Below are 10,324 nucleotides of genomic sequence, written 5' to 3' on the forward strand. Positions count from 1 at the left end.
TCTCAGAAGTCATCTCATCCAACCCCTTTACAGATGAGGAAACTGAGAGCTTAGGGATGTTACATATTTTCACCAAGATCACATATTTCATATGAGATTGGAACCCTAAACCTCTGCCTCCAGATGAGGAATTTCTCCTTCTCTCTGCAGCTTTCTATTCTGCTAGCCAGGAATTCTCTTCTTGGAAGCTTCTCTGCAGCTAATGTTCGATTTCAGAAGCCTCAGCTTGGCTTCCCAGCAAGTTTACCTTTCCATGTATGTGACCTCTGCCTCACTAATCTTGGAGCCCTATAGAAAGAGGCATTCTGATGAGGATCACTCCAAGCTCTTTGTGGCCAGAGGCTGAGTCTTTTCATGTTTTCGATCATACTCTGATAAAAAAAAAAAAAAAAAAAAAAAAAAAAACCACCAAATCTCACAGCTAGAAAAGGCTTAGAGAGTATCTCACCCAATCCTGTTGCTTTACAGATAAAGTGAGGCACAATTTCTCAGCATCAAACAAATAATAGAAATAAGATGAGAGGCTGGACCAATGATTTCATTGATTGAGAAGCTGCCAGGCGAGAAAATAATCCATCAGTTCTATTGATGTATTTTGATACATTACAGTCTTCTCTAAGACTACAGACCATTTGGACCATTGGGAGATGAAGTGACTTAGCAGAGGTCATTCAGGTCTGAGAGTGGATGTCAGAGATAAGATGTGAATCTGGTTCTTCTTGAATTGGAGATAAGTGCTCTATCCATCATAGCTTGGTGCTTCTAAAATATAATAAATAGATAAGCAACAAATGGCTGTAGTGGTAAGGGGAAAAGAACATGAGAGCCAAAAGATCTTGGATCTTCTACTAGAGAAACTCAGTCTAGTTAAAAATCTTAGTTCAAATCCTTTCTTTGCCATTTTTTAAGTAAGGTGACTGTCTATAGCTGGATTTGAACTCAGCTCTTCCCAAGATCTTCCACTAGAGAAACTCAGTCTAGTTAAAAATCTTGGTTCAAATCCTTTCTTTGCCATTTTTTAAGTAAGGTGACTGTCTATAGCTGGATTTGAACTCAGCTCTTCCCGAGATCTTCCACTAGAGAAACTCAGTCTACTTAAAAATTATTTCCCTAGGTTTGATTCCATTGTTTGTTCATTGATTGCATATAATTTAGATCAGATTGTATGTTGTCTTGGGGAAAGCAGTTGGAAGGCTGGGAGGGAAAGAGAGAAAAATTTGTAACTCAAAATGTCATTAAAAATGAATGTTGGAGGAATGGCTGATTAAATTCTGATACATGAAATAATATTCCATTATTGTTCGATTAAAAAATGGACAGGGTGGTTTTAGAAGACCTGGAAAGATTTACATGAAGTAAATTCTGAGTGAAGTAAACAGAACCAGGAAAACATTGCACATAGGAACAACAGAATTATGTGATAATCAACCATGACAGACTTGGTTCTTCTCACCAGTTCCAAAGCAAGCCCAATAAGCTTAGGTTAGAAAACTCTGTACAGAGAGAGAACTATGGAGATTGAATCAACATATACTATTTTCACTTTTTCTCTCATTTTTTTTCCCTTTTATTCTGATTTTCCTCTCCCAACATGATTCACATGGAAATAGGAAAAAAAAATAAGGAATGTACATGTATAATCAAAAAAAAATTATAAGTAACTGGGGGAAATAAAAATGATTTTTAAAAATTTTCAAAAAGAAAAAAAAATGTTGAAAACTATCTTTACATGTCATTGGGAAATTAAATATTTATAAAAAACAAACATCACTTTCCCCTTTTTTTTGTTGTCTTTCCCAATTAGAATATAAGTTTCTTGAACTCAGAAAGCTAACTCCAACTTGTGTTTATATCCCTAGTGATTAGCATGTTCCTGGCACATAGCAATTATTTAATAATGCTTGTTACCTATACCTGCATCCTTGATTCTTTCTAACTATATCCAGGGCTGGTCACACTTATTGCTCAATTTTTTCAGTCTTTCCAACTCTTCAAAACCCCACTGGGGGTTTTCTTGGCAGAGAGACTAGAGTGATTTGCCATTTCCAACTCCAGTTCATTTTGCAGATGAGGAAATTGAAGCAAGCAGGGTAAAGTGACTTCCTCAGGGTCACTTGACACAGTAAGTATCTGAGGTCCGATTGGAACTCAGGAAGACTCATCTTCCTGACTTCAGACCTGGTATTTTATGTACTTTACCACTTAGTTTCCTCTTTAACATAGTAGGTGCTAAATAAATGCTTGACTTAGAAGGCAAGCCCTTTCCCCTCTCTGGCTCTCAGTTTTCTCAAATATAAAATGCTCTACCTATTTCACAGAGAGTGGATTGTGGGAATTTAGATTCTGGATCTTCCCAGCCTTTATTGGGATAGGGACCCACCAGTAAGAACTTCCCCTTGACCAGTCAGGGGCTTCTCTTAAAAAGCTGCCCAGGTGCCCTAAGACTTACTGAGGTCCCTATCCTGTATGAGCCAAAAGTTGGATGAGAGCCCAGGTGTTCTCAGTCTTGAGACTGGCTCTCTCACTATTGTACCTCACAGCCTCTGGTTGGTACAGTGCCATTCATTCTAAGCTTCCCCTCTGGCCCAACCCAATTTGCTCTCAGTGGGGACAGAGTTCACCAGGCCTAGGCTGGGGTAGTCTCCTCTCCCACGCCCCCAGCCCTGAGCTCCCCCACGCTTCCTTTTAGTAACCATTGATTCCTGCCATCAGGCAGCGGGCTGCTCTCCCAGCCCTGCACACATTATCCCAGGACCTGGCCCTTTGTCCCCCAAGCTTGCCTCCCTCATTCATGTGCAAAGCAGCTGTAATCCCCTGTACTCTCCCAGGCAGTGCCCCAGGAAATGAGAAATTGCCCCTCAAGCCTCCCTCAACGTCTTGAACTAGCTCTGGGAAGGGTGAGGCTAAGGGGAGGGAGAGAGGGTAAAATGAAGGCGGGAATTTCTTTTTTCTTTCTATTAAGAAAGTGTGAGGTCTTAGGGAGCAGGAACTTCTTTTCCTTCTTCTCTCCAAGTGCTAATGACTTTGCTTTTCTCCTTGGGAATCCAGAAAACCCTCAACTTTTTCCCTTTCTGGGGCTTCCTCTATCATATTTAAAGAGAGATGGGAAAAAAATCAAGAAATCTTTTAACACAAAATAATAATGATGATGACGATTACAATGATAATTAGCATTTACATAGTAATTTAAGGTTCTGCAAAGTTTTTTTCAGTTATCTCATATCCTCACAACAGCCCTGGGTAGTAAGTTCTATTATCTCCATCTTACAGATGAAGAAACTAAGGCTAAGAGAGATTAAGTGACTTAAATAGGGTCATGACTAACTAAATTCATATGTGAGATGGTATTGGAACTTAATGTTTATTGACTTCAGGCCCAGCTCTCTACTCACTGAACCATCTGGCTGGCTGTAGGGACCTAAGAACAAGTCTGAGCTGGGAGGGCCCTTAGAACCCAGGATGTCAGAGCTGGGAGAGCCCTTAGAATCCTGGATGTCAGAGCTGGAAGGACCCTTAGAACACAGGATGTCAGAGATGGGAGAGCCCTTAGAACACAGGATATCAGAACTGGGAAAGCCCTTAGAACCCAGGATGTCAGAGCTGGGAGAGCCCTTAGAATCCAGGATGTCAGAGCTGGGAGAGCCCTTAGAATCCAGGATGTCAGAGCTGGAAGGACCCTTAGAACCCAGGATGTCAGAGCTGGGAGAGCCCTTAGAACACAGGATATCAGAACTGGGAAAGCCCTTAGAACCCAGGATGTCAGAGCTGGGAGAACCCTTAGAACCCAGGATGTCAGAGCTGGGAGAGCCCTTAGAATCCAGGATGTCAGATCTGGGAGAACCCTTAGAACCCAGGATGCCAGAGCTGAGGGGCCTTAGAATACAGGATGTCAGAGCTGGGAGAACCCTTAGAACCCAGGATGTCAGAGCTGGGAGGGGCCTTAGAATACAAGATGTCAGAGTTGGGAGAACCCTTTGAACACAGGATGTCAGAGCTAGAAGACAATTTAGAAAACAGAATCTCAGAACTTGGAAGGATCTTAGACCATAGGATGTTAGAGCTAGAAGGGTACTTAGAAACAGGATGTCAGAGATGGGAGACAACTTAGAACATAGAATGTAGTCCTAAGGAAAGAGGGGGGGAGTGAACCCCAAAACCTGGAATGTTAGAACTGGGAGAGACCTTAGAAACCATGGAATCTTTGTTTTATTGAGGAGAAGTAGGCAATAGTAGCTTAGAAAGAGGTAAAAATAATGGGGTCAGTGATGCTCTCTCTACCTCCCAGTCTTGTTGACATCATTTATGGAAAATGGGCTTTGGAAATATACATCCGTAAATAAATAGTATGGGCTATTATAATTATATCTACTATGAAAGACAGCTAGGTAGCTCAATGGATAAAGTTGCTGGGCTGGGCCTGGAAACAAGAATTTGAGTTCAAATCCAGTCTGAGACACTATATGACCTTGGATAACTCACTTTACCTCTGCCTGTCTCAGTTACCTCAATTGTAAAGTAGGGATTTGCTTCAATTTTCAAGATCATTTTGGGGATCAAATGAGATAATATGAGTTGGGGCAAGTAGTTGGAGAAGTAGATAGAGCACCAGCCCTGGAGACAGGGGGATCTGAGTTCAAATTCATCTCAGCCACATGACTCTTGCAAAATGGGTGACACTGGGCAAGTCACTTAATCCTGCTTACTTTACCAGGAGAAAAAGAAAGAAAAGATAATATAGATAAAATACTTAGTACTTTATGATTGTTCAACTTATAATAGTTGATACCGCCATTTTGGGACCCAGAATCACTGGATCTAGTCTTCACCACCGCCTTTATTACCTCACATGAAGACTGTGTTTTTCCCCTTTTGTAAAGCTTTGTGCCATCTTATTTGATCCTCAGAATATGGGAAAGCGGACTTTAGAAATTTTTATTTCTTATCTGGCAGAGCTCTCAGAGGCCAGTTGATTGAACACTCTCCTTTTACAGGATTGAAAACTGAGACTCCCGGGAAGGACAGAAAAGAGAGGGATCCCAAGTCAGGGAGTCAGAATTAGAATCAGGATTTGAATCCATATCCTCCGAGTCCAAATCCAGCTCTTTGAGGCTGCCTCCCTGGCTCCAAATGCATTACTCTTTCCCCATCATAACTTATGGCTTCTATCAGTGGAAGGAAGTGAAAAGAGAATTATTATTTCCATTTTATAGATGAGACTGGGAAGCTGTGCTGGACAGTGAATGGAGATTACCTGAATATTGTCAATTATTCCATTGGCCAGGGTGGCGGGGAACAGGGAGAATAGAATTAGCCTTTCTTAGTCTAACCCCCTGTTCTCTCCTGATGGGTTAGAAGAGACCCCACATGGATATGCTCTGGCCTGACCCCCCACCCCACCAGGAGCTTGGAAGCCCCCTGAGAATCCCCTCCAGAAACTCTCACCCAAGGCTGCCTTCTGAGCCCAGCCAAGGCCAGGCTGGGGCAGGCGGGGCCTGGCAAGAGTTCACCGGGTTCTGGCGTGAGCTGCGGGCACACAAAGGGCTTATTAGGGGCCGGCTGTGTGGGTTTGAGCTTCTCCGAGTTTCCCACACTGTCTCTCCATTGATCCTATCTCAGCCTGGCACAATGGGAGCGTGCCTGGGACTCCTTGTGGCATTAGTGATGGGGGCTGACTTTGAATGAATTAAGGAGGCCGAGGACAGGGGATCCCAGGGAGGTGGGGGGAGGAGGGGAATCCAACTCCCAAAAGACCATCTGGCTCCAAGATATAATAGAGCAATAAAGGTCGGCTCCACCATTCAGGAGTTGGGAAAGAGATGCTCTTTGACACAGAGGAATTTTTAAACCAGCTTCCAGCTCCCGCCTTTTCCCCAAGGCAGGCAGGCAGGCTGAAATTGTTGCATCAGGACCCAGGCCTAGGAGGGAGGGGGCAGAAAAGGGGTGGTTCAGAATAATTGAACTGGCCAAGGCCCATAGGGCAGGGGTAAAGGGTGGCCAAGCTGGCCCGGGCTTGTTAATCCCTCTTTTGCCCTTTCCTCCCCAAGCTGAGGACTGAGGATGGGGGTCCTACTTTCCCACCACTTGGTGGGCTCGGAGTCCAACATCTGTCCTGAACAAAGGGCTGGGGCCATTCTCAGGGAAAACAGCTGGGACCTGCTGTTTCCCTGATCCCCTTCCTGACAGCTGCCTGAGAAGCTGAGGCCACGGTCAGGGGGGCACCCCCCTCTTCATGATCTGGGCCCAGACCCAGGGGGAGGTGGGGATGTTTTCTGAACTGAGGTAGCCTGGATAAGTCCCAAGGGTCAGAAACAGTGGATAGGAACTAGGCTTATGATTACATTGAATAGGGACTTCCAGGTGAGGAAACTCTCTTCATTAATGGTTACAACCTTTCTTGCAATTTACAATCTTCCGTGATTCATCCAACATATGTTTGAGGCTAAACTTGAACCAATCAAGATTCAAAGGCCAGCCTTTTCTGGTATGCCCTAGACACATACTGCCTGTATAGACCTGATAGTCACTTAACTTTTCCACGGAAATAATATCTCTGTTTTCAATTAGCAAGAAGGAAAGAGACATGAACTAGTGGATGGAACATTGACCTTGGTGCTGGGAAGCCTTAAGTTCAAGTCTTGACACATGCTCTCTCTAATATAAAATTACAAAAAGGAATTAACTCATTACATCTGATAGAGCAGAAACAGCCTTAACCTTGACCACATCCAAATTCTATTTCTCACTAACTATGTGACTCTGGGCCAGTCTCTGAGTCTTAATTTTTTCATCTGAATATGAGGAAAGCCATTATTACACTATCTCTGCTACAGAGCCGTTCTAAGAGGAGCACTTTGTAAAAGTTACAAAGTGCAACAAACTCTTGAACTGTTGATGTTAGTGTTATTGGTATGATTAAGAGGCAGTAGAGTGTGGAAAGTGGGGCTGGGGAGGCCTGGCTCTAATTCTGAATAATTATGTGACCTCAGACAATCAATTAATAAGAATTTATTAGAGGCTTGGATAGATACACATGTGTATCAATGCACATATATGTGTGTATTCACACATATGTCTTTATATGGCAAAAGGAGAGGAGGGATTAAAACAGGGAGGGAGAGAAGAGAGAGAAATGGGAAGGAGAGAACAAGGGAGAGACAGAAAGAAAGGGGGGCAGCCAGAATAGAGAGACAGAAAATGGGAGATAAAGACAGAGAAAGAGAGAGAGAGAAAAGGAGACAGAGAATGAGAAAAAGTGGGAGAGGGACAAGACAGAGATAGTCAGAGAGAAACAGAGAAAGGGAGAGAGAGATAAAAGTTAGAAAGAAATAGAGACTGAGATCATAGGAGAAAGACACACATGACCTTTCTAGTTCTGTGATCCTGAACAAGCCTCTAAACTCTGGCTTTCAGGAAAATCTCTGGGACTAGTTTTTCAATTCCTACCTTGGTCTCAAAGGAGCCTGAAAGCTGAAAAAATCCCAAATAACTGTATATATGCATTACACATATTTTGGGATTTCTCCCAATGTATCGATAAATTATACTGTTTTTTTCTCAGGAAAAAAAATACTATTTGTCATATAGAATAGTTCTCTAGAGGAAGAATGAGGTGAGGAATATACAGAATGATATGGTGATATAAGAAACAAAAAATATCAATAAAAACTCACTAAAGAAAATAATTTTGAGCATTCTTCTGGCCAATTATAATGAGCATCACCCATTTGCAGGCACTTAATTATCAGGGGTCCTCTCAAACTGCTTCCTACCAGCAAATTTATTATTTGCCAAGTGTATACACAAACTTCCAGTAGTATGGCTCACCTCTATCCCAATGATCACAAATTCTGGAATATTGATGTTTGAGTCTCCTCTCTTCTCCTATCTGCTGCATGCAAGTGAATGCACTTAGCAGAGCCTGGTGTAAAATTTATGTACACACTGAAAAGTTCTCTCCATTAGGGGAAAAGAGGTGATGTCATTCTATAGCTGTGGTTTCCCATGATGGAAATTCTCTCCAACAACGTGAGTGAATTCTATTTCATTGTTGCTTAGGTTCTAGTGAAAGATCTATGAAATTAGAAATAAGTCATTTCTCAAATATCACTCCCCCATTTTACTCTTTTTACCCTTATTTACTTCCCACATAAGAAAACAATTAATGGAAGGGTAAACGACTTACTAATGATCACACAGCTAGTGAGAATTAGAAGAAAGTCCTCCTGACTAGTCATTATACCATGGTGTTCCTTCCCCTAAAAATCTTTTTCAGAATCCTCCTAGAATGGTCCACAGCCCAAATGGAAGATACCAAGGACATTACAGAAGAAAACACTGAGTCTGTGTCAGCATGGTAGCCCCAAAATTGAGTCAATTAGCTAATAGTTGAGACTATTTGTGGAAGAATTTGAGTTTGACTGATATGTTTTAGACATTGATATTTAAAAAAAATTAGTTAGGGATCTTGGGGGGAATTGTCAATTAGATCTTAGCAAAAGACCCAAGATTACTTAGCAGGAGTTCTTTATCTGAAGAACTTATTTATTTTGATTTTGCAAATTTTATTTAAAAATTTTATCCCAAGTATATAGTTTTTTTTAATATTTTCTTTTTATTATTTTGATTTTGATTTTGCAAACTTTATTTAAAAATTTTATCCCAAGTATATAGTTTTTTTAATATTTTCTTTTTATGATTTTGATTTTGCAAACTTTATTTAAAAACTTTATCCCAAGTATATAATTTTTAATATTTTCTTTTTATTATTTTGATTTTGATTTTGCAAACTTTATTTAAAAATTTTATCCCAAGTATATAGTTTTTTAATATTTTCTTTTTAAAAATTTTGAGTTCTAAGTTTTCCGTCTCTTCCCCTTTTCTTGAGGTGATTAATTTAATATAAATTATACATGTGCAGTTATAGAAAACATTTCCATATTAGCCTGTTACAAAAGAAAACACACACACACACACACACACACACACACACACACAAAGTAAAAATAGCAAGCTACAATCTATATTCAGATTGTATCAGCTCTTTCTCTGGATGTGAATAGCATTTTTCCTCATAAGTCCACTAGAATTCAGAAACTTAGTTATTTAAGTAACTATCTCCAATCTAATTGGCTTCCTTTGAAATCCTATGCATTTTAATTTATGCATTTAAAACTATGATTCTGAGAAAGGATCCTTAGACTCCATCAGACTGGCTGTCCATGGGGAAGATGAAGAAACCTTGGCTAAGGGAGTCACCTCTATCCAATTTTCAGCACCTGCCTGATTTGAGTATCAATATTGCAATAGCAACCCTACCATTTCCTGGAGTGGAGACCCTATATTTGTGCAAGTTTGGCCAGCAGAGGGAGAACTCTAGCAGATTCCTGCAAACTGGAAAGGTTTTAAGCAGAATTACTGACTAGATATCTATCCCCAGAGGACCTAGGCTTGTCTGGGAAAGAATTACTCATCTTTCTCAGACTTTCTGTCAAGCAATGGAGGGTTTGGGATTTCACACATCAGAGAATTTCAGTGTTGGGAAGGATCACCCACTTTAAAAAAATCTCCTTTGGGTCATATCTGACAAGGGGGATTCAAGATTTATCTTGAAATTTTCAGATCAATAAGAAGGAATCCACATTTTTATTTTTTTTTTAGTGAGCCAATTGGGGTTAAGTTACTTGTTCAGAGTCACACATGGAACCCACTAATTCTCTCTGTACTCTTTTTATCCTACAGGCAAACATATGTTTTTTTTTTTTTTTTTTTTTTTTTTTTTTCCTGAGGCTGGGGTTAAGTGACTTGCCCAGGGTCAAACAGCTAGTAAGTGTTAAGTGTCTGAGACCAAATTTGAACTCGGGTCCTCCTGAATTCGGGGCTGGTGCTCTATCCTCTGTGCCACCTAGCTGCCCCTGGAACCCATTAATTCTCAAAGTACCTACAGACAACTCTGATTGTTAGAAAATTTTAAAATATTTGTTTTTGTACCTTTGAGATTCTTTACAGTTTTATACACACACACACACACATACACACACACACACACACACACACACACACACACACACACACACACACTGCTCCCTGCTTCTGTTCTCTGGGATCAATCAGAATAAAGCCCATCCCTTCTTCCCATGACAATCTTGTCGATACAAGAAGTCAACTATTGTATCCCTTTCTCTGCTTTCTCTTCTCTTATCCGATGCATGCAAGTGAGTGCACTCAGCAGAGCCTGATGTTAAATTTATGTACGCACTGAAAAGTTCTCTCCATTAGGGAAAAAGAAGCGATGTCATTCTATATCTGACATCTTTTCTTTTCCAAG

Source organism: Sminthopsis crassicaudata, chromosome 3 (assembly GCF_048593235.1).
Source record: "Sminthopsis crassicaudata isolate SCR6 chromosome 3, ASM4859323v1, whole genome shotgun sequence".
Classification (NCBI taxonomy): Eukaryota; Metazoa; Chordata; class Mammalia; order Dasyuromorphia; family Dasyuridae; genus Sminthopsis; species Sminthopsis crassicaudata.